The following is a 24,802-nucleotide window of genomic DNA, read 5'->3' on the forward strand; positions in this document are numbered from 1 at the left end:
CATACACGACAATTGTGGAACAATATTCCAACAGGTCAGTTTCTACGTGTTAGGAGGAACTGTTCCACGGAAATGAATTTTCAGGAGGAAGCAAATGATTTAAAACAAAGGTTTTTGGAGAGAGGTTACCCAAAAAAAGTGGTTGATGTGGCATATGGGAGAGCGAGAAAGTCAGTGAGAGAAACACTACTTTATCCCAAAAGAAAGAAGGGAGAACAATGTGTACATTTGTGCACCCCCTTTAACAACAGTTGAAGCCATTTACAGGAAATAGTCAGGAAACATTGGCCAGTATTAACTACGGATCCTGTGATTACACAATACTTACCAGATAGACCCTCCATCACAGCCAAAAGAGCTCGCAACCTAAAGGATCTGCTCACTAAGAGTCATTTTCAGGCTAAGAAACCCAATAGAGACCAAACGGGGGTAGCTACCCATGTGGAAGATGCAACATTTGCCCCTTTATGAGTATCACAAAGTTGGTCATCAGCCCTAGGTCAGGCAGGAGACATCAATTGAAGCAACATGTTAATTGTCAATCATATGGTGTGATCTATATGTTACGATGCCCATGTGGCCAATTATACATTGGACAAACAAAAAATATGCTTAAAGCACGAATCCAAAAACACTGGTCGACCATAAGATTGGCCGAGAGAGATTGGGTAGAGGGTAAAACCCTCACTTCGGTGGCTGATCATGCATTAAAAAAGCATGGAGGTGATTATAAGGGTTGGACTGTGATTGGATTACAAAAAATTGCTTTATCTCCCCGAGGTGGTGACATCACTCAGGCCCTCTTGAGAAGCGAGACCAGGTGGATCTATGATATAAAATCTATGCAACCAGCAGGTATGAATGAGGATTTTACCTTTGTGGGATATTTGAAGTGATCTCAATATGTGGGATTTTTGGTGCTTTAATCTCTTCACGCCTGTTGTATTATACCCTCTATCACAGTTTTGAGATGGTGTGTTTTTCTGTGGCATGTTTATTCAATCATGTCTGTTATGTCTTAAGAGTTATCTACCGTGGTAAGTGGTGGATCTCCTCTTAGTAGTACCGGCACTGTGTGGGTATGTGGCGACCTTGGTGAGGGGTCTTCCACATGCTGATATTTGTTGATGGGTGCATGTGTAGATACCACGCATGGAACGGTTGTACAGTTAATGGTCTGATCAACTTCTGAACATAAGTAAGGATGTAACATATTTAATGTGTTATTTCTAGTTACAGATCTATCTGATGTCCTTTCGGAAGGGATCATTTACTCATGTGTTTATCATTGTTCTGGTTCTTGAGTGTCGTGGATCTTTTGATGAGGTGGCCTCAGGGTCTTGGAACTGAAATCTGAACATCCGAAACAAGCACAGCATATAACTTTGTTATTTTATCCAGATTATACTATGCTCACACAGTCAAGGAACTTTGCCGGCTTGTCTGGGGTTTGGGCCCCAATCATCTATGCATCATTAGATTGTTTGTATACAATGTTAGATTCCAACTTTTTGCAACCATCCTGTGAATTTTTACATTGTAAATTGACCTCTCTATTCTATAGTACTGTAAATATTTTTTTATACGATGATCAACTCAGCTATTTTTCTCTTCGAATATATTGTATCTTTATAATTGACATGTATTAATAATTGCCTATTTATTCCTCTTTGTTTGTAAATTACATGGTCTTTTTATATATAGACACTTTTTATACTGAATCTTCTTTGTCTGATCTATTTCTCTTACTTATTTTGGTCCCTCTTCTTTTTTCAATTTAGATCATTAGCATTTTAGGGTATATATAACCATTTTCTTATCTTAACCACTAGATGGTGCCCTCGCGTAGTTTCCATGCGTTTGTACGGATCCGTTCATTTGTTCATGCGTACTCCCATGCTAGGATGCGTACTTTTGTACGCGTATACTTTTTTGGCCACTACCGGCCATCATAGATACGGAGGGCGACAGAGTGTTTACGTTGCTACGCAATGTGGCGCAATGGAGGCGGTAGCGTGGCCACGCTACGTTTGGGCGTTTTCCCCTTCGTGACATGTATATATGGAGCAGCATTTCAAGTTTTCAGTAGCTTCGAAAAAGCCACACTATAGGTGACAAATCGCGATAGCGGCGGTGGGGACCCGTGGAGACATTACACTGGTAGGATCTTATCCATCACCATTCACTATTTCAGCACTTGGTTCTGCCTCTTTCATCATTTTCATTCACTTATTTTTCTTGTGCACTTTCCTATGTGGTCATTATCTGATTGGCCTTTGGCCGTTCTCTATTACACATTTTCATGGTTCAGGGGGTTGCTTCCCTCTTTCATGTCACCCCATTTTCTACATTCCTTGTTTTCCACTTCTACTGGTCTCATGCGTTGACTTGGGACATCTATTGCACATGTATATATTTGATGTCATTGTATGTGTTACAATAGCATTATGCACTCCTAGTGCCATGCACAGGTTGTTTGAGGATGATTATATTCTTTATTAGCACTTTATATGTCCGCCAGTTCTCCGATATTGTGGGTTTATATATTCCCCCATCATGTTTTAATAGTTTTTAATGTCTGTAATTTCAAATAAAGGATGTATTATTGTATTTGATAACTTCTGTTCTGGTGCGGTTATTTTGAGGTCATTGCTTTTGTTGGTTTTGGTATATGATGCTTATTTTCTGACCGTTCTGCACAGTTCAGATTTACACCCACTTTTTTCGATAACTTTTCTCGATAATTATTGGGTGATATATTGAGTTTGTAGGGGATGGTGCTCCCCATGTTGTAGCTGTACATTGTCTATTGGGTCCCTTGCTCGGGATCGAGTTAAAACTATGCCACATCAGGTTCAGGCAGCCACGTATTTTTAACTACACGCGGTCCAGATATTTACATAAATCAAATTGCTTGCTTTGGAAATCAGTAATGGAATTAACACAAAAGCCAAAGTGAACTTATGATGTAACATTAAAAACAATGATTTTTTTCTGATCAAAAGTGAGCTTATTTCTTTGTCAGGTAGAGTAGGAAGGTCCCCCAGGTGAACTGTGGGGAAATGTAACAAACAACTAAATCAAAGTGCCAAAAATATTCAGTAGTGCAGTTAAATAACTTCATGGAAAAAAGTTAAACACATCGTAGTGATCCCAGATCGTAGTGATCTTAGCTAGGGGCGTAACTAGAGGGGAGCAGCCCCTGCAATTGGGGGCAGGGCAGAGCTGTGGGGGGAGGCAACTACTAACCTTCCTTTCCTCCGATACAGGGGACTATACTTCAAATCAGGTGTTTTTGTGGCCACACTTGTTTTATGACCCTTGTAAGATGGGCCCTAAGACCCAAGCCAAGCAAAGGGATGTTAACATGATTGGGGGCCTCATCAAATTTTTGCTGGGGGACCCCATGAATTGTAGTTAAGCCACTTGTCCCAGCACTTGTTTATTGTAGCACAGGGAATGTTCCATTCAAATGAATGAATGAATCACTCAGTACTGAACCCCGCACTGGTCCCGAACCAATTCTCTTTTTCTCCATGGATATATTTTTCATATTATATTTAAACTAACTTTTCATAAATTGAAAAAGTAGTTGAAAATGTACTATCAAATTTTTTCTTATTATCCTTATAGTATTTTCTTGCTTGCTGATGAATTAAAGGGCACTTTATTGATAAGATGTGAAAATATCACCAGGGAGAAAACTTGGAGAAAAAGTGACTTGAATCAGGCCCACAGTGTGCTAGCTATTCATACAGGATCATTTGGTGTGGCACTTACTCTCCTTGTCTGCAGTGCTGGACTTCTCCTGTAGGTGAATATATAGTGGATTTTAGCAGAAAAGGGGTAAGAACAGAAGGGGACTGTTTACATTCTAGAGATAGAATATGTATGTGAAAGTAAGATGGGACACTAGAAAGGGAGGAGTTTTCAGCTCTAGGATTAGAATCATGTAAAAGGGAGGGAGGGAGGGAGGGAGAAGTTTCACATTAGGTGGCAGTAAAATAGTAATTGTTGGCTTTTAAAGAGACACTGAAGCGAACAAAAAATTATGATATTATGATTTGTATGTGTAGTACAGCTAAGAAATAAAACATTAAGATCAGATACATCAGTCTAATTGTTTCCAGTACCGGAAGAGTTAAGAAACTCCAGTTGTTATCTCTATGCAAACAAGCCATTAAGCTCTATGACTTTTAAAGTTGTGGAGAGGGCTGTTTTCTGACTTTTATTATCTCAAGTGTTAGTTAACTATTTACTTTTTCTCTGCCAGAGGAGAGGTCATTAGTTCACAGACTGCTCTGAAAGAATCATTTTGAATGCTGAGTGTAATCTGCACATATTAGAGAATGATGCAATGTTAGAAAAAACACTATATACCTGAAAATAAAAATATGAGAATATTTTCTTTGCTGCTAATCTTCTAGTAATTATTCATAGTACACAACCAATTCATTATATCATATATTTTTTTTCGCTTCAGTGTCTCTTTAAGAACATTTGGGCTGCATGAAGCTAAGGGCCTAATTCCACTACATGCAGATTGGATGCAGAAAAACTGACTCCAATGAATGCCTATGGGCCTGTTTCTACTAAACGCGATTTTTCTGATGCAGATTTTCCCATAGGCATTCATTGGAGTCAGTTTTTCTGCATCCATTCTGCATCCAATCTGCGTGTAGTGGAAACAGGCCCAAAGATAACTATACACTAGTTTTTTTTTTTCCAATTCAATGTTTGATAAGATGAGCCCAGTCATAGAATAGAAGCCTAGAATCCTATGTGTCCCTTGCCACAGCTCTGCTCGCAGCCAGTCTCCTGGGGTCCCCTCTGTAGCAGCCGCTGAGCCAGAAGTACCGTGCCTGCACAGAGCTTCCAGGGACGGCATACGGCATACGGAGCCTCCACGCATGTGCTGCTGTCCCAGCTGCCGCTACAGAGGAGACCCCAGGAGACTGGCTGAGAGTGGAGCTGCGGCAAGGGGCACATAGGCTTCTAGGGGCTGGAGGAAGCCTCAGGTAAGTAAATGTGCTATAATTTTATTCAGCTCATGTATCCTTTAACCCTTCCTTTAAAGAAAACCTGAACTGAAAATTAAAAGTCAAAATAAGCATACACAAGTCATACTTACCTCCCATGTAGTCTACTTCTCAGTGTCTTTCTCCTGTCTCGCATCCTGTTTGTTCACTGAGATCAAGGGAGTTTTCCGTCCTCCATTTTGAAAATGGCCATTATCCATAACAGCTTTCTGGTCAGCACACAGTTAAACTGTAACATCGCCCACTTGAGCCATAGGGAAACATGGACATTACCTGGTACACCAGTTCTCCTCTCAGCTATAACTGACAGCAACTGATATTTTACTGACAGCAACTGATATATTTCAGATCTGACAAAATATTGTCAGAACTGGAAGGGATTATTGTCAGAAGAAAACGGTGAGCTTCTGAGAGGAACTGATGGCAAGGTAACTATGCAGTGTTCATTTGAAGTTACCTCATGTGTTTATTTTAAATATTTTTACTCAGTACAGGTTCTCTTTAAGGAATGTGTCAGCATTATGCACAAGCTAAGCTTATTCAAAGTTTAAACAATTAGTATCCTCTCAAAACAGCATGAGATACACAACCAAAAGTTATACTGTATGTTAACTGGTCTCTGTGATCCATAGCGTTTGTTTGCAAAATGTGTTCCTGAATGCTGACAGATTTTGAACAAACAGATATAATGGCTATTCCTGACAGATAAAATGTAATCCATGTTTGTGACTTGGTCTTATTAAGAGTATTAAGCCTGTTGTAGTAGATGACACAATCTTTTCCCCCCTCTTATATTTTCTTTCAGATCGCATTCATAAATGTCCTGGGGTGCTTCCATTAAGATAGCTGCTATGTGATACAGTATGTTAGGCTATATTTTGTTATCGTTGGAAACATGTACATTATTTGTATAGCTGGTAAAGAAATTGAGATTTCCTCCCAGAAATATAATGCAACAACAGCGCACTCTAGTGTTAAAATAGAACTTCTATAATAAGTAGGAAAGCTTTCTACATTATACTTACAACTGGGGTACTCTTGTGTAGTGTGTACCTGCTCTGTTATTATATAAGAGAGAACAGAGGCGCCAAAAGGATAAAAGGGGTTTTAAAGGAGCTTAAAAGCCAAAACTTGGTAATTAGAGGAGGCAGTGGTGGACTTACCTCCTCCAAGCAGACACAACACGACTGTACATTCAGTCTATTTATTAACGAACTCCAGATAAAACAAAGCAACGCGTTTCACGGGTCAGCGCCCGCTTCCTCAGGCAATAGAAAAAGGAGTTACAGCTGCAAATGACAGAGATCAGAGGGTATATTGTTTCTGCTATAATACATCCTACATTTAAAACTTCAATCATTGAATGACAAACATGTGCAAAATAATATAGTACATTGACAGTAAAGGTATCTCTGTTATGGAGACTCTAAATGTGCTCAGCAACTTTAGAGCACTATACAAAGGCAAACATGCAAATATATTTCTAATCCAACATACTGAAATACACTGCAGGGGACTATGTATTTTGTATGTTAAAGTGACCCTTTGCTCAGGATAAGATGTATATTTTCTTTTCACATGCAGTCCTGCCCTTATAAGGTATGTACAGCAGTTCCTCCCTTCAATGTGCAGCCCTCATGTCCAGAAAAGGGAGAAGCCAATGAGCTTTGTTGTAATAGTTACCAAATAGTTACCAAAATAAAACACTTGTAAAAAAAAGAAAAAAATCAGCATTTAAAAAAAATACATAAATAGTGATGTTAGAGACTCAGCTTTTTTTTTTTTTTACTATGTATGGTATGAGAGTATATTACTGTTATATTTGCATATATGGGGTTGCAATTACTGACAGACACAAAACTGAAGAAAAAAACACCTTTATTTATAAATAGAATATTGTCGCCGTACATTGTAAGAGGGACAAAATGTAAACGTTGTACTAACCGGGACAAATGGGCAAATAAAACACATGGGTTTTTTTTCACAGTAGCACATTTTACTTTAAAACTATAATGGTCGTAAACTGAGAAATAATTAATGCTTTCCAATTTTTTTATTCTTCTTGTTAAAATGCATTTAGGATAAAATAATTCTTAGCATAATGTACAACCCAAAGAAATCCTAATAATAAAAGAAGGTACAGATCGTTTTGTTGTTATTGGCGAATGAAAGGGAGGAGCGCTGACAGGTGAAAATTGCTCTGGTGCGTTAGGGTAAAAACCCTTGGGGGTGAAGTGGTTAAACAGGATCATATAAATATGTAAAAGTATGGTTCAAAATGAATAAAGCTAATCCAACACTATCTCAGCTTCCCTGAAATGTGTAGAAACTGCTGTGTTATAGACTGTATGCAACGCTTTTGAATATTCTTCAATGGTTAAATGATAATGAGTCATAGCAGAGTGCTAAGACAGTCTGTAATGCTCAAACCCTCCTTTTTAATAATTAACAAGTAACCTGACATTCAATAGCTCTTTCTATGTTCAGATTAGTTCTAGTATGAACTTGTGCAGAGAGATTGAAATAAGTGAACCGTCTTCCTGTGTCTCCCATTACCTGTTCACAACAACAAAAAAGTCCATCAAATTAGAGGCAGCAATACAACTGCAGACAATGGAAGGGCAATACAGGAATGTAGAGCATTAACAATAAGACATGACATGATTTTTAAAAAAAACCTGAACTGAAATTTAAAAGTCAAAATAAACATACACACGTCATACTTACCTCCCGTGTAGTCTACTCATCAATCTCTTTCTCCTCTCCTGCTTCCTGTTTGTCCACTGTGATCAAGGGAATTCTCTGTCCTCCATTTTGAAAATGGCTGTTACCCCATAACAGCTTCCTGGTCAGCACACTGTTAAACTGTAACATTGCCCACTTGAGCCATAGGGAAACATGGACACATCAGTTCTCCTCTCAGCTGTAACTGACAGCTGCTGATATATAACTGACAGCAACTGATATATTTCAGTTCTGACAAAATGTTGTCAGAACTGGAAGGGATCACTGTAAGAAGAAAATGGTGAGCTTCTGAGAGGAACTGATGGCAAGGTAACTATGTAATGTTCATTTGAAGTTACCTCATGTGTTTATTTTAAAAAGTTTTACTCAGTACAGGTTCTCTTTAAACTTTATTAAAGAGGAACTCCAGTGAAAATAATGTAATAAAAAAGTGCTTCATTTTTACAATAATTATGTATAAATGATTTAGTCAGTGTTTGCTCATTGTAAAATCTTTCCTCTCCCAGATTCACATTCTGACATTTATTACATGGTGACATTGTTACTGTGGGCAGGTTATTTAGCTGTTTCTAGCTGTTAGACAGCTGTAAACAGCCATTTCCTGTCTGTGAACATTGTTACATTGTGGCAGTTTGCCAGGAGTACCGCGGTATTCAGAGCCTCTTGTAGGAGGGGTTTCAGCACAAAATTAGTCACACAGCGCCCCCTGATGGTCTGTTTGTGAAAATCATTCTATTTCTCATGTAAAAGGGGGTATCAGCTACTGATTGGGATAAAGTTCAATTCTTGGTTGGAGTTTCTCTTTAAATACAACTTGTACCAGTAAATCACTGGTTTAGCTGGTGAGAAAATAGAAGCAATCCATTAAAGACTGACATTACATCAAAATTAAAGTCAATCAATTAAAGAAAGTGTGGTCATTGACAATTTAGAAATACAACTCTGGGACCCACTAGCAGTACTTTACTAAACCTTTTCTGAGTGCTTTCTATTTAAAAAGCTCTTAGGTAATGCTGTGTGTGATCCCACTTGAGCAATGTGATTTTATAAAAAAAAAATCCCCCATAGCATTGCATTAGCAAGCTTTTCAAATCACTAGCGCTTAGAAAAGGCTGCTAGTGGGTCCCAGGCATTAGAGTCATATTTGTGAAATTGCATGGTTGCATTTTAAAGGACAACTGTAGCAAGTGGTATGTGGAGGCTGTCATATTTGTTTCTTTTTAAACAATACCAGTTACCAGGCAGCCCTGCTAGTCAATTTGGCTGCAGTAGTGACCGAATAACACCATAAACAAGCATGCAGTTTGTGACAATGTCAGAAACACCTGATCTGCTGCATGCTTGTTCAAGGTCTATACCTAAATGTATTGGAAGCGGAGGATCTGACTGTTGTTGGACATACTCTGAAGAGAAAGTCTGGACTGCAAGAACCAACCTTTTCACAGATAGCGTTCTTAGTTTTGCACAATAACTAAAGATCTAAACTTACAGGATCTTAGATACCGAGTATATAAATGCAAATACACTAAACATATTTTCTTATAATGCAAAGATCCATTGAGACAAAAAGACCGTAGCTTCGAAACATTGTTATATGTTACCCAGTGGGTTTGACCAGCAATAAAGTAATTTTAATATGCATCCCTTGCAGACAGAGTCATGACTTCTCATAAATGTATAAAACAAGTTGTAACACTATGAGCAAAACACCTGCACTTGTAGTAAAAACATGACTATAGTTTTATTATTTATGAAAAAATGCTCTACTTATTCTCAAATGGGCAGTTCACACTTTTGAATAAAATTAGGTGAAAGTGGTTGGTGGAGGCCAATAAATGATGTCAAACTTCCTGCAACTGCAAGTCAGTGAATATTATATATTACATGACGCCAACAACTTCAGTGAGCCCGCAAATAATAACATCAAAATACTGCTGTAACCTGGTATGATTTAAGAATAATATCAGAATAAGGAACTTAGCGAAGAGAATCAGGAAAGTCAGAATCTGACACAGATCGCACATAATCATTGCTGGACTTATTTATATTGTTGAGCTCACAATCAAATCCCTATCATTTGTTCATTGTAGTCCCGGGCCAAGTTAGGGGGAAGCCAATTAACTTATCTGTATGTTGGAGGAAACAGGTTTGCCTGGAGGAAACCCGCACAGAAGAGAACATACAAATTCTGTGCAGATAGTTCCCGTGCCGGAATTTGAACCAGTGCCCAGCTTTGTATTCTGGTGAGCACATTTTGTGTTTTCCTCCACTTTCCCCTTAGAAGTGCTCTATTTTTTTAAAGTGGATCCGAAATAAACTTTTACTCATTGCATAATTGTGTTCCTTACATATAGTTTATAGGGCATTCCTCAAGCCCAATACTTTTTTTTTGTTTTAATACTCTAATTCCCTATAAAGTAAACAAGCCCCGTCCACAGCTTTCCCAGTGCCTTGGCACTCTGAGACCCATGTAGCAATGTCCTATGGGAGCTCAGTCTGGGCAAGAGGTGTTACTAGCCAGATATTTCAGAGGTAGAGGGGAGAAGGAGAGGGGACTGGAGTTTTCACAGGCTGAGGGCTGGAGATACAGAGCAGCTTGCCTGTGTAATGATCACAAACAGAACATGGCTGCTCTCATTGTATCACAGGAAGAAATAATCATATACTGGTGAAGCGGTTTGCAGCTAGATTTGCTGTGTAAACTATCTAAACTTCAGATAAGATATATAGACAAGTTACTTGTTATAGTTAGTTTGTCATCTCAAATCCGCTTTAATAGAGGATTTTGGCCAATGACACAAACAGGTGTAATGTTAGAAGGGGCCAATGAAAATGGGCTCCTGACCAAGACGTGGAAGCTCTGCTATCAGCGTGACAGCAGAACAACCAGGTGCAGCATGCCAGAACAGCGAGCATTGCATGTGGCAGGGATGTTTAAAGGAATACTGTAGGGGTGTTGGGGGAAAATGAGTTGAACTTACCCAGGGCTTCTAATGGTCCCCCGCAGACATCCTGTGTTGGCGCAGCCACTCACCGATGCTCCGGCCCCGCCTCTGGTTCACTTCTGGAATTTCAGACTTTAAAGTCTGAAAACCACTGTGCCTGCATTGCCGAGTGCTCGGTCCCGCGTACTGCGCAGGCACAGACCATATTGGGCTTGTGCAGTACTCTCCTGGTGACATCAGTGGGAGCGAGAACACGGCAACGCAGGCGCAGTGGTTTTCAGACTTTAAAGTCTGAAATTCCAGAAGTGAACCGGAAGCATTGGGGAGTGGCTGTGCGGGCACAGGATGTCTGCGGGGGACCATTAGAAGCCCCAGGTAAGTTCAACTCATTTTCCCCCGACCCCCCTACAGTGTCCCTTTAAAATCTATTCACTGGCAGGAATAAAAGGACATAAATAAGGCAGAGACTTCAATCATCAAGGTCTGGAAGTGGATAATATATGGTAGGTTATAAACAAGCTGCAGCTACAAATAGTGGCGTGTATAGTGGGTGCCCTGATGCCCGCTATTTTATCGGGTACCTCCAGGGCTCAATTTATAACTGACATTTAGTAGCCTATGGGGTGCCAGCATTTCCTGTCAAATTAAATTAATAGTCAAAAATGATTTAGCATATTTGTTGATTTTTCCATGTATATTATTCATTAAAAGAGGATAGGTCTTTAAGGAGCATTATCTGGGAATTCTTTAGGGGTCAGTCAGAAGGACATATTAAAAAGAGATGATTAAAGATGCAATACAAGTCTGAACATGATCATGAGAAACAGATAACTTCAGGGTGACCTCTTCTCTACAGAGTGCCTTCTAGGACCACTGGAGTAGAACAATGTTTTGTGCAGAGTTAATTATTGATGTACATTAATGTGATGAGAATGGTCCATGGGATAGCGTCCACACACGATTAATCTTTTTCTTCTTTAGTTCTCTCTAAAAGTAGTTGTATTAATTTTCATACTTTATAAGTTAAGCAACTTATTCTGAGAAGATAAACACATGACCTAAATTCCAGCCTTTTATTTCAGTTTTCTGTATGGCAGAGTGCCCAATACAAAACCCATGACTTACCTCTCTGTTTTTTTCAAGTAACAGGAAGCTTTCTGAAATTAAGGTACATTGAACAATTGAAGTGTGGAGATAAAGGCATCAGGAAGGGCCATGTGTGAGGGAAGGAGGTGATTTAAAGTTAAAGCAAACCTGAAGTGAAAATAAACAAGATTGTTTTACTGGAGTATCTGAAACATCATTTTACTCACTAGTCAGTTTGAACGTTTTGCATGCTGGGAATACACGGGTCGATTCTGGCGCTAGAGTCTGTGCCTGGTCGTTTTGCCCACACGATTCCCTTATATTCTGCTCGTTTTTCTTATCTTTTTTCAATTCACTTCAATGAAAAATCGAGCAGCAAAACGATTGAACAGTGATGGGACATGTCGGAAATTATCTATTGAGCCATCTTAATGGCTCAGAATCGAGCCGTGTATTCCCAGCATAATACACAATTTAGTAAAGGAGTCTGAATACTAATATTTGGCAAAGGTTTCTTTTGATGGATTTACTATACACAATATTGGTAAAACTGATAAATTCAATCTTTCATCCTGGAGATAACAAATTCCTTTTTATATTAACCGCTTAAATCCCTCCACTGAGGGGTTAAAAGCTACAAGCATGCATTTCGGTAAAATGGACGTTTATTAAGCGTCGCTAATTGCACTAATTAATGCCTTCAAGTGTACCTGAGACAAGAAGCATCACAGGTACCATACTTACCTGGGGCTTTCTTAAGTCTCCTTAAGGTCTCTAGTCCCTAGTCGTCTCCCCGCGTGGCTCCTGTCCCCTGCATATTCAGCTTGAAAGCCTGGCTGAGTTGCACCTCATTGTGCATGCGTGACCTGGCCAGGCGTGCTCCCACCGCTGGGAGCGTTTTGAGCTTGCCCAGTACTAATACTTGCTCAGTACTACTGTGTAGGCGCAGTACGCTCCCAGGGACGGGAGCGCCACAGAAGTGTCTGGCCGGGCCGCCCATGCATTATGAAGCGCGACTCCGGGCCAGGATGCCGGGCTGAATATGCGGAGGACAGGAGCCACCCAGGGAGATGACAAGGGACGAGCGGCCTCAATGGGGCTTAAAGAGGAACTCCAGCCTAAACAAACATACTGTCATTAAGTTACATTAGTTATGTTAATTAAAATAGATAGGTAATAATATCTCTTACCCACGCTGTTTTAAAAGAACAGGCAAATGTTTGATTTCATGATGGCAGCCATCTTTTTGGTTGAAAGGAGGTGACAGGGAGCATGAGACACAGTTCCAACTGTCCTGTGTCCTGAGCACCTCTCCCAGTTGCTAGGCAACGTGAATAACAACATAGGAAATCCCATCATGCTCTGCACAGCATCAGGGAAAAAAAGCCTGGGCTTTTTTCTTTGATGGGTGGAGCTTAGATAAAAATGCAGCTAAAAATGATGCTTTGGTAAGAAAAACAGAGTTCTGATGCTGTGAAACTGTTAAAGAAACACCAAGCCTTTTCAGTTCTGCTGAGTAGATATTTAGTCCAGAGGTTCACTTTAAGGAAGCCCCTGGTAAGTATAGAACCTGAGACACTTCTTGTCTCAGGTTCCCTTTAAGTGGCTAAATAACATCCCTATGCACATATGTAAATTAATCACCTTAGTTTAGTAATCAGAATACTCAGATGTAACATTTTTTGTGTATAATGAGGTTCCTGCAACTAAAAGTACTATCTTATAATTTTGATCACATGGCCATACGCAACAAACCACTTTGACTAAATTCCAGGCTCCATGGTTGTGGTTGCTGCTGCTAATCCTGCTATTTAGACTGTATGGGGGCAGGGCCGGGCCGAGGCATAGGCTGGAGAGGCTCCAGCCTCAGGGCGCAGTGTAGGAGGGGCGCACAATTCATTCAGCTGTCATTCCTAATTGTGTATGAAGCAGAAAGAAATAAGAAAAGGGGATACATGGCAGTGACTGCAAGCCAGATAACTAGATATTAAGGTGTTGGGGAGGTTGTGGGCCCTGTGGCGCCTCTTAGTCTAATAGCAATCAGTGTGTGACGGCTGGGGTGGAGGGATGGAGGGGCGCACTTTGGTGTCTCAGCCTTGGGTGCTGGAGGACCTTGTCCCGGCTCTGCATGGGGGAAATCACAGACTGCATCTCTTTGCAGCTTATATAGAAATGACAGATGTGCAGGAAGTGACCAGCATCTAGGCTTCTTTAAAAAGATCATTTAGAAGTGATTTTTTTAATGTAAGTTCATCAGGAAGCTTTTACACAGACTAAAAAAATCTCCACCACTGAGTGCAAACACTGATCCAGGAAAACATTTATGCCTGGGCTGGATCTCTAAAGTAGTCATATTTGGATGGTAGCATTCTGTATGACTCCTGTTCCATAATAGACAGGTTAACCATTATTTTTACAGCCCTGTATGAAATGCGAGACCGTTTCAAACAGTGCTCAGGAAAACAGAAACCTGAATCGTATTTCTTGCAGATATAATAACTGCAGACTGAGAGCTCTTATCAGGTTTCTAATGAATCAGATTAATTATTAATTAGACCTCCTCGATAGTACAGAAAACAAATCCAGCATTTGAACATTCAAATTGGTCAATTTAACTGCTTATCCTCATAACAGAATACCATAGAAACACTTTTTAACTTGCAAGTTATGAGTAAATGTCATTTGTTCCAATTTACCTATGGTTTTCTAATATAACACCAGAAAACATGCAACAATATACAATGAGCTGCAAATGTTCCTTTTATTATTTTCAAAAGCTTTATCTTTAACATGACCGATGCCTACATGTCACGATCACTTCTGCAGCATGTACTGCTGGCTACGGTGGTATTGCAACCCAAGCAGTTCTGATGTCATTACATGCATTTGCTTGCATAGTTTGGTTTGCGCTCAAACTAGTTGCTGATTCCATCTGCAGTGGCTCTGCAGTTCTGGCCAGCTCAGGATTGAATAATTACCATTCACCTATGTGGGAATCTGCATGTCTGCTCCCATTGGATGACCTCAGTATAAAGATCTGCTTCCTGCAGGGCTCCTCGGGCTATCATAGTTTCAGATCAGTCTGTTACTCTATCTCGGCCCCCCCCGTTCCTAGTCCGTGTGGACTGCACTGACTCCTGCGCAGGAGTCAGTGAGTCCTTCTAAGTTCTGTTCTGTTTATCAGTAATTGTTACTTTGCTAGTCTTGCATCATATATCGGTTCATCGCCAATATATACGCATACTAGCGTGTTTGTTATTTTCCTTGTATTCGTGTTACGTTAATACATCAGTGTCGCTGATATATAAGTACTCGAACTGTTTATATCCTGTGTTCAGTCAGTCAGTTTTCAGCACGTTTTGGTAGGTTGCGCATATCGTGATCACCTGTGCTTAGCTAGTTCAGTCCTGTTCCTGTTACCTTGCGTGGATTGCGCTCACTTCTGCATAGAAGTAGAGAATCCTTCCTAGTCCTGCTCCAGTTCTTAGTTAGTGTTCCTTGCTTATGTCATAAAACGGTTTATCGCCGATATACACATATGTCAGTCGGTCGTTTGTAGTTTCATTGATAGTTGTAATCGTAATACGCTAGGAAATCATACCTGTTGTATATTTGTGTGTATTACGTCTGCCTTCTTTGACTCTATTTCCCGACTATTCTGTCCTGTCCTTGTGAGGCACGCCACCGCTGCAATCACATTGGCTGCCTCATTCCAGTCTGTCTTGTTATGGACACTTGCTGTCACTTAAGCAGTAACTAGTTAAGCAAGCGTTCATTCTGTTACCTGTCCTGATCTTCTGAGTTCTGGTTTATGCGCTCAGCGCTACCTTGTGCTGAGCCACTATAGTGGAAGGATTGTTTGTGGATGTTTGGATCTACGCCTGCTCTGTGCGCCACATCTCCTGTTGGAGTCAGTCCTCTCCCCCACTAAATTGGGGATATCCTGGTTCCTTGTGCTAGTGTGTGTACCTCCTTCACGTCAGGATATACACCACGTGCTGACTGTGGAGAATATCCCACCAAGCGTAACATTATGATAGCCCCATTACAAATCCCCATTGTGGAGGAGACTTCCAGAAAATATGACACTGTTTATTATGGTTCCTGTTCCTTTAAGAAATTTGAGAAACTTAACTCTGAAACAGAAAATGAGTTTTTTCTGAATGTACCAGGTTTCTGGCCAATCCCGAGCTCCAAGCTACTCCTGTTTCAACATGGGCACCCCAGCTAGTTTATATTCCGAGCTCCAAGCTACTCCTGTTTCAACGTGGGCACCCCAGCTAGTTTATATCTTGTTTAAGGGGAAATTGTTTCAGTGGGCTTATGATGTCCTGGATCATACCAATTTGAAAGAGAGACCACTGGAATTTTTAGTGTTTGTGATCCATAACTGGCTGCGCAAAACTAATTTGCCTTACCCTTTTAATGAGCTCCTGGCAGCTTGTCAATCAGCTGCTCCTTCAACTGCTTGCAAAAATAATCAGCAAGCAGATAGTTGTACTGATAACTTTCCTTCATCTGTGAATAAATCGCCTAAGGCAGCAAAGTCTAAAGCCTCATCTACACGGGTAGATGAGGCTGCGATCCGGCGGCTCGATTAGCCGCCGGATCGCCTCTTCCGCGTGCCCGCCGCGTCCCCACTCGCCACGCGCTACATTCGATTCCCCGCTCGTCCCCGCCGGCGCCGCTTATCTTCCGCTCGATTCCCTGCCATTGTCCCCTCGCGGGGAGCGAGCAGGGAATCGGCGGTGCGGAGATCCGTCCTGTCGGATCTTATCAATCGAGCCGCATCAGCAGCTCGATTGATAAGGAGCATCGCGGCCGCATCTACTCGTGTAGATGCGGCTTAAAGTCTCACATAGAACTAAGCGTAAATGTTCCAGGAAACGTTCACAACCAGCAGAGTCGTTGCCCTTAGCGACTGCGCATCAGATCTGTAATGAGACTCCGCCATTAGCAGATAATAAAATTCAGTTTCCATTCAGGGGAGTCAAATGGACCTATGAAACTACTAATAAACTTTCGTTGCTAGCCAGGGAGAATAAAAATTATTGTTTAAATGAATTATCTGAATATGATTATGAAGACATATTACAGAGTATTGAGCAAATCAACTTATTTGTGCAGCAAGGGAAATTTGCATATTGTTATGATCGCTTCTGCAGCGTTTACTGCTGACTGCAGTGGTATTGCAAACCAAGCAGTTCTAATGTCATTACATGCATTTGCTTGCATAGTTTGGTTTGCACTTAAACTAGTTGCTGATTCCATCTGCAGTCGCTCTGAAGTTAATGACAGTTTAATATGTTTTTGTGTAAACAAACATTGTCTGCTGCAATGGAGGGGCAATCCCTTTCCTGCAGGCTGCATATCATTGTCTGCCTTTTCCTGCTATCAGCCTGTGATTAATTACCATTCACTTGTGTGGGAATCTGCAGGTCTTCTCCCATTGGATGACCTCAGTATAAAGAACTGCTTCCTGCAATGCCTCATGGGCTACCATAGTCTCAGATTCTGTCTGTTACTCTGCCCGTGCCCCACCTCGTTCCTAGTCCGTGTGGACTGCGCTGACTCCTGCGAAGGGGTCAGCGAGTCCTCCTAGTTCTGCTCTTGTTCTAGAAGTTGTTACTCTGCTTGTCTTGTGTCATATATTGGTTCATCGCCAATATATACGCATACTTGCGCATTTTGTTATTTTCTTTGTATTCGTGTTACGTTGATACATCAGTGTCGCTGATATATACGTACACGAACTGTTTATTTCCTGTGTTCAGTCAGTCAGCCTTCCAGCACGCTTTGGTAGTTTGCGCGTATCGTGAGCACCCGTGCTGAGCTAGTATCCTGTTCCTGGTCCTGTTTGTGGATTGCGTTCATCTCTGCGAAGAGATAGCGAATGCTTCTGAGTCCTGTTCCCTGTATTACTCCAGTCTTAGTCAGAGTTCCTGCTTATGTCATATATCGGTTCATTGCCGATATATACATATGTTAGTCAGACGTTACAAATAGTTTCATTGATAGCTGTATTTGTAATACGCTAGGAAATCATACTTATTGTATATTTATCTGTGTTACGTTCATCTATCTTGATCCTGCTATTTCCTGACTATCCTGTCCTGTCTTTGTGAGGCACGCCATTGCTGCAAACGCATTGGCTACCTCATTCCAGTCTGTTTTATTGTGGACGCTTGCTGTCACTAAGTAGTGGCTAGTTAAGCAAGCGTTCATTCTGTCTACCTGTCCTGATCTCCTCAGTCCTGGTTTATGCGCTCAGCGCTACTTTGCGCTGAGACGTTATTACGAAAGTGTTGTTTGTGGCTGTTCGGATCTGCACCGGCTCTGTGCACCACAATCTCCTATTGGAGTCAGTCCTCTCCTCCACTAAACTGGGGATATCCTGATTCCTTGTGCTAGTGTGTGTACCTCCTTCACGTCAGCTTATGTGTTGCATGCTGACTGTGGAGAATACACCTCCAAGCTTAACATTATGGTAGCCCCATTACCAATTCCCATTGTGGGGGGGGGGGGGGTTCCCAGCAAAAATTACACTGTTTGTTATGGTTCCTGTTCCTTTAAGAAATTTGAGAAACTCAATTCTGAAACAGAAAATGAGTTTTTTTCTGAATGTACCAGGTTCCTGGCCAATCCCGAGCTCCAGGCTACTCCTGTTTCAACGTGGGCCCCCCAGCTAGTTTATGTTTTATTTAAGGGAAGATTGTTTCAGTGGGCCTACGATGTCTTGGATCATACCAATTTAAAAGAGAGACCACTGGAATTTCTAGTGTTTGTGATCCATAACTGGCTGCGCAAAACCGATTTGCCTAGCCCTTTTGATAAGCTCCTGGCAGCTTGTCAATCAGCTGCTCCTTCTACTGCCTACAAAAATAATCAGCAAGCAGATAATTGTTCTGATAACTTTTCTTCTGCTAAGGCAGCAGGGTCTAAAGCCAAACGTAAACGCTCCAAAAGAAAAGCGTTACAATCAGCGGAGTCGTTGCCCTTGGCGACTGCGCATCAGATCTGTAATGAGACTCCGCCAGTAGCAGATAATGAAATTCAGTCACCATTCAGGGGAGTCAAATGGACCTATGAAACTACTAATGAACTTTCATTGCTAGCCAGGGAAAATAAAAGTTCTTGTTTAAATGAATTATCTGAATATGATTATGAAGATATATTACAGAGTATTGAACAGATCAATTTATTCGTGCAGCAAGGGAAATTTGCATACACTACAGTTCAACACTTGCTACAGGTATTGGAGATCCTTAGGAATAAGAAATCGGCCAATCACCTGCTAAATAACCCAATGTATGTTTCTGCCACTAACACATTTGCAAACTATGATCAGCCGGAATGCTCAGCTGTTAAATATGCATGGGATCCTCCATTTGAGAAAGGAGAGATGGAAGCCCTGGTCTATGAATGGAAGAAAGATGCAAGTTCATTTTGTCAGTTTTACAGTGCAAAAAGTGAATTAGTATTGAATGCATGCATTAAGTCTGCCTATAACCTAATAAAAACTGGTGTGTGTGGGTATGACTTTGTGGCTCCATTGATCGATGTGTGGAAGATGATTTTGGACGATTTTTATGCGATTCAATCAGTTGATACCAGGGAAGACACACTGTCAATTGGAGACTGTCCCACTTCTCCAGTTACTGAGTCCCTGCCATGTCTTGTGAATGTTCCTGTAACTCCACCCTGTACCATGGATAACTCAGTGTTACTTCCCAGTAAAACAGAAGCCACTGATACTTTCTTAACTTTGCCCTGCACAAATTTCTCAGCAGAGAATCCAGAGGTCCTGCTGACTTCTGAGTCCAGCCTAGCCAGTACTCATGAGTCTTTGTTCAGTGAAACAGACATTAGAAAATCTTTGCCTGCCTCTGCAAACACTTCTGTAGAATTTACCTGTGTTAATAAAGTTCAACTCCTGTCTGATCCAGCAGATGCCAATAGATGCACTACATTAGTTTCTGAGTCCCAGCAATCCTGTCTAGAAACCTCAGAACCCCAGCATCTGAATTTTCCAATTTTACAATTGAATAGTGCTTCAGATGCACAAACTTTGTGTCTTGATCTTCCTGTCTCTACACCTCGCTCTAGTTTCGTGAATAGCTCAGAGCATCTGCTATGTGAACCTGAAATCGTAGAATTATTACCTTGTTCAGAAAATGTTCCAGTAAATTTGCCCTGTACCATGAATTGTGCAGTAGATCTCTCCAATGAAACTCAGGTCACAGAATCATTATGCTGTCCAGCAGGTGCTTCCATGGTTTTGCCCTGCAATATGGACTGTTCAGTGATCCTGTCCAGTGAAGCTGTGGTCGCAGAGTCTTATGCTTCACCCAGTACTTTGGATACTTCAAACCCTCTAGCAGAGGAGTCTGAGGCACTGCTTACCTCAGTTGGTGTTGCAGTAATATTTACTTGTCTAGCAGCTGTTTTGGAATTACAGTCTGCTCTAATAAAACTTGATGAATTTCTGCCAGCAAAGCAGAAGCCATTGAAATATTGTCCTCGTCAGCAAGTGTGTTAGATACCTTGCCCTGTACACAGTCTGATTTAACCAATATTGTTGAGTCCCTCTCCAGTGTTGTAACAGCCGAGGAACTCCAGCCCTGTCCTCTGAATGTTTCAGAAGTCTTGCCCTGTAACATGGATAATTCTGACTCGCTAGAAAAAATAGTAGAAATCTCAGAATTTCAGTCCGGGTTAATGAGTGTTTCTGAAACCCAGCCCTGTATCCTGGAAAATTCTTGTTTTCTGCCCGGTGTGGCAGTAGTTCCAGAGTCCCCTTCCTGTCCAGTGAGTTTCTCAGTTTTGCCTAGTTCAGTGGGGATTGCTGCAATATTGACTTGTTTTGCAGCCCTTCATGAGCTCCAATCCAGTGTATTTGATGAGTCTCTGTCTAGTCCAGAAGAAGCTATGGGAACCCTGTCTAGTTCAGTGCATACATCAGAAGATTTGCCCTGTCTTGTAAATGCCCCTGAATATGATTTGTTAATAACCCTGCTGGAATCAGCGACATCTAAGTCTGATCCTGCAGTTTTTAGTGAGAATCCAGTAACTGTGAAGTCTAGTCATGATGAATTTTTTTTGCCCAGTTCTGGGTTTGGTCCTGTCTTGACTGACTTTGAGGTTCGCAGTTCCTTGACATGCCCAGAGGTTTCTCTTGTGCCGGTGTGCCCAGATGTGCTTCGTATGCCAGAGTGCCCAGATGTGTCTGTGTTAGCGTGCTCACGTGCTTCCCTAGTGGAGACATGTTCTGATGTTGCCGGTTGGCCTGCATGCCCGGAGATGGTTCTGGTCCCTAAAAGCCCTGATCTTGATGTTTGTCCTTGTGACCCTGACTCTGGAGTTGCCCTGGGTTCCATAGGGGTTCTTGATAGTTCTCCATGTGAGCCTAAGGGGCGTTCTGACCTGTGGGGATCTCTTTGGAGCTTCCAAGTGTTCTGGGAGATCTCTGAGGAAACTTGTCCTGGTACCTTGGACTGGTTCAACAGTGGGTTTTGTGTTGGTAAGGACAGTTCCGGTGGGCATTGCAAAGGCTTTGGCGTTTTTGGACAGTCCTTGGAAGGCGGTGGGTATCGCTCAGAGAGTTTCTTGGGGTTGTTTTCTGGAAGTCGTTGTTCTGATGGGTGTCACACTGAGGCTTGTAGTGCTGACGGGCATGGTTCGGTAGGTTCTGGTTCCAATTGGTCTAGTTTTGGTGAGACTGATTCGGGAATTTGGTTTTGTCGGGCTGATCTGACCTTCATGAATTTTCAGTCAGATCAGTTTGCTGGATTTCCCACTTCTGATTTTTTGGTTTGGGTGGTTCAGGAGAAATATGTCAGTTTTTATAGGCGTCCAGAGGCCGCGTTTAAGGGAGGGGGTACTGTTATGATCGCTTCTGCAGCGTTTACTGCTGACTGCAGTGGTATTGCAAACCAAGCAGTTCTAATGTCATTACATGCATTTGCTTGCATAGTTTGGTTTGCACTTAAACTAGTTGCTGATTCCATCTGCAGTCGCTCTGAAGTTAATGACAGTTTAATATGCTTTTGTGTAAACAAACATTGTCTGCTGCAATGGAGGGGCAATCCCTTTCCTGCAGGCTGCATATCATTGTCTGCTTTTTCCTGCTATCAGCCTGTGATTAATTACCATTCACTTGTGTGGGAATCTGCAGGTCTGCTCCCATTGGATGACCTCAGTATAAAGAACTGCTTCCTGCAATGCCTCATGGGCTACCATAGTCTCAGATTCTGTCTGTTACTCTGCCCGTGCCCCACCTCGTTCCTAGTCCGTGTGGACTGCGCTGACTCCTGCGAAGGGGTCAGCGAGTCCTCCTAGTTCTGCTCTTGTTCTAGAAGTTGTTACTCTGCTTGTCTTGTGTCATATATTGGTTCATCGCCAATATATACGCATACTTGCGCATTTTGTTATTTTCTTTGTATTCGTGTTACGTTGATACATCAGTGTCGCTGATATATACGTACACGAACTGTTTATTTCCTGTGTTCAGTCAGTCAGCCTTCCAGCACGCTTTGGTAGTTTGCGCGTATCGTGAGCACCCGTGCTGAGCTAGTATCCTGTTCCTGGTCCTGTTTGTGGATTGCGTTCATCTCTGCGAAGAGATAGCGAATCCTTCTGAGTCCTGTTCCCTGTATTACTCCAGTCTTAGTCAGAGTTCCTGCTTATGTTATATATCGGTTCATTGCCGATATATACATATGTTAGTCAGACGTTACAAATAGTTTCATTGATAGCTGTAATTGTAATACGCTAGGAAATCATACTTATTGTATATTTATCTGTGTTACGTTCATCTATCTTGATCCTGCTATTTCCTGACTATCCTGTCCTGTCTTTGTGAGGCACGCCATTGCTGCAAACGCATTGGCTACCTCATTCCAGTCTGTTTTATTGTGGACGCTTGCTGTCACTAAGTAGTGGCTAGTTAAGCAAGCGTTCATTCTGTCTACCTGTCCTGATCTCCTCAGTCCTGGTTTATGCGCTCAGCGCTACTTTGCGCTGAGACGTTATTACGAAAGTGTTGTTTGTGGCTGTTCGGATCTGCACCGGCTCTGTGCACCACAATCTCCTATTGGAGTCAGTCCTCTCCTCCACTAAACTGGGGATATCCTGATTCCTTGTGCTAGTGTGTGTACCTCCTTCACGTCAGCTTATGTGTTGCATGCTGACTGTGGAGAATACACCTCCAAGCTTAACACATATACTACAGTTCAACACTTGTTACAGGTCTTGGAGATTCTTAGGAATAAGAAATCTGCCAATCGCCTGCTAAATAACCCAATACATGTTCCTGCCACAACCACACCTGTGAAATGTGTTCAGCCTGAATGTTCACTTGTTGTTATGTGTGCATGGGATCCTCCATTTGAGAAATGGGAGATTGAAGCTCTGGTCTGTGAATTGAAGGGTGATTCAAGTTCATTCTGTCATTTCTTCAGTGCTAAAAGTGAAGCAGTATTGAATGCATGCATTAACTCTGCCTATAATCTAATAAAAACTGGTGTGTGTGGGTATGACTTTGTGGCTCCATTGATCGATGTGTGGGAAATGATTTTGGATGATTTTTATGCGATTCAATCAGTTGATTCCAGGGAAAGCACACTGTCAGTTGGAGATTGTTCCACTTCCTCAGTTCCCGAGGCTCCGCAATCCAGTCAGGTGACCTCAGAACCTCTGTCTCTGAGTTTTCCAGTTTTCACAATTGAACTTGACCCCGGATTCGCAAATTTGGCGTTCTGACCCGCCTGCTTCGACACCTTTGGCTGATTCAGCGAGTGATTCAGAGCTCCTTTTGTGTGAAATTGAAGTTCCTGAATCCCTGCCTTGTCCAGTAAATGTTCCTGTAATTCCACCCTTTACCATGGATATCTCAGTGTTACTTCCCAGTAAGACAGAAGCTACTGATACTTCCTTAACCTTGCCCTGCACAGATTTCTCAGCATAGGATGCAGAGGTTCTGCTGACTTCTGAGTCCAGTCTAGCCAGTATTCATGAGTCTTTGCTCAGTGAAACAGAAATCAAAGATTTATTGCCTGCTTCAACAAACACTTCTGTAGGTTTTACCAGTGTTGATAAAGATCAATTCCTGTCTGATCCAGCAGACACCAATAGATGCACTACATCAGTTCCTGAGTCTCAACAATCATGTTTGGTAGCCTTAGAACCCCAGCATCTGAATTTTCCAATCTCACAGTTGAAATGCTATGGTTCAGATTCACAAGCCCTGTGTCCTGATCCTCCTGTTTCTGAACCTTGCTCTAGCTCCACAAATGGTTCTGAGCGTCTATCATGTGAACCTAAAAACACAGAATTATTGCCTTGTTCGGAAAATGTTCCCGTGAATTCGCCCTGTACCATGAATTGTTCAATTCTTTCCAATCAACTCAGCTCACAGAATCATTATGCTGTCCAGCAGGTGCTTCCATGGTTCTGCCCTGCATTATGGACTGTTCAGTGATTCTGTCCAGGGAAGCTGAAATTACAGAGTCTTATGCTTCACTCAGTATTGTAGATGCTTCAAGATCTTGAGCAGAAGACTCAGAGGCTCTGCTTACTTCAGTGGGTGTTACAGTAATATTCACTTGTTTAGCAGCTGTTTTGGAATTACAGTCTGCTCTAGTAAAACTTGATGAATCCCTGCTTAGTGAAGCAGAAGCCATTGAAGCATTGTCCTTGTCAGCAAGTGTTTTAGATACCTTGCCCTGTACACAGTCTGATTTTGCTAATGATGTTGAGTCCCTCTCTGATATCACAGTAGCCAGGGAACTTCAGCCCTGTCCTCTGAATGTTTTGGAAGTATTGCCCTGGAACATGGATAATTCTGACTCTCTGGAAAAAATAATAGATATCTCAGAATTTCAGTCCAGGTTAATGAGTGTTCCTGAAACCCAGCCCTGTATCCTGGAAAATTCTGGTTCTCTGGCCGGTGTGGCAGAAGTTCCAGAGTCCCCTTCCTGTCCAGTGAGT

General features: G+C 41.7%; 1 long non-coding RNA gene across 2 annotated transcripts in view; it reads right to left on the reverse strand.

The window, feature by feature from the left end:
- The window catches only part of LOC137503716 (uncharacterized), a 192,648-nt gene that overhangs the window by 95,574 nt on the left and 72,272 nt on the right, over positions 1 to 24,802 (reverse strand). For both annotated transcript variants that reach the window (XR_011019314.1, XR_011019313.1), the window contains exons 3-4: positions 11,855 to 11,983; positions 6,203 to 6,328 (exon numbers count right to left, since the gene is read on the reverse strand). This is a non-coding gene — a long non-coding RNA (uncharacterized lncRNA). The remainder of the gene's footprint in view (positions 1 to 6,202; positions 6,329 to 11,854; positions 11,984 to 24,802) is intronic.

The sequence above is a fragment of the Hyperolius riggenbachi genome, chromosome 4 (assembly GCF_040937935.1).
Source record: "Hyperolius riggenbachi isolate aHypRig1 chromosome 4, aHypRig1.pri, whole genome shotgun sequence".
NCBI classification, from domain to species: Eukaryota; Metazoa; Chordata; class Amphibia; order Anura; family Hyperoliidae; genus Hyperolius; species Hyperolius riggenbachi.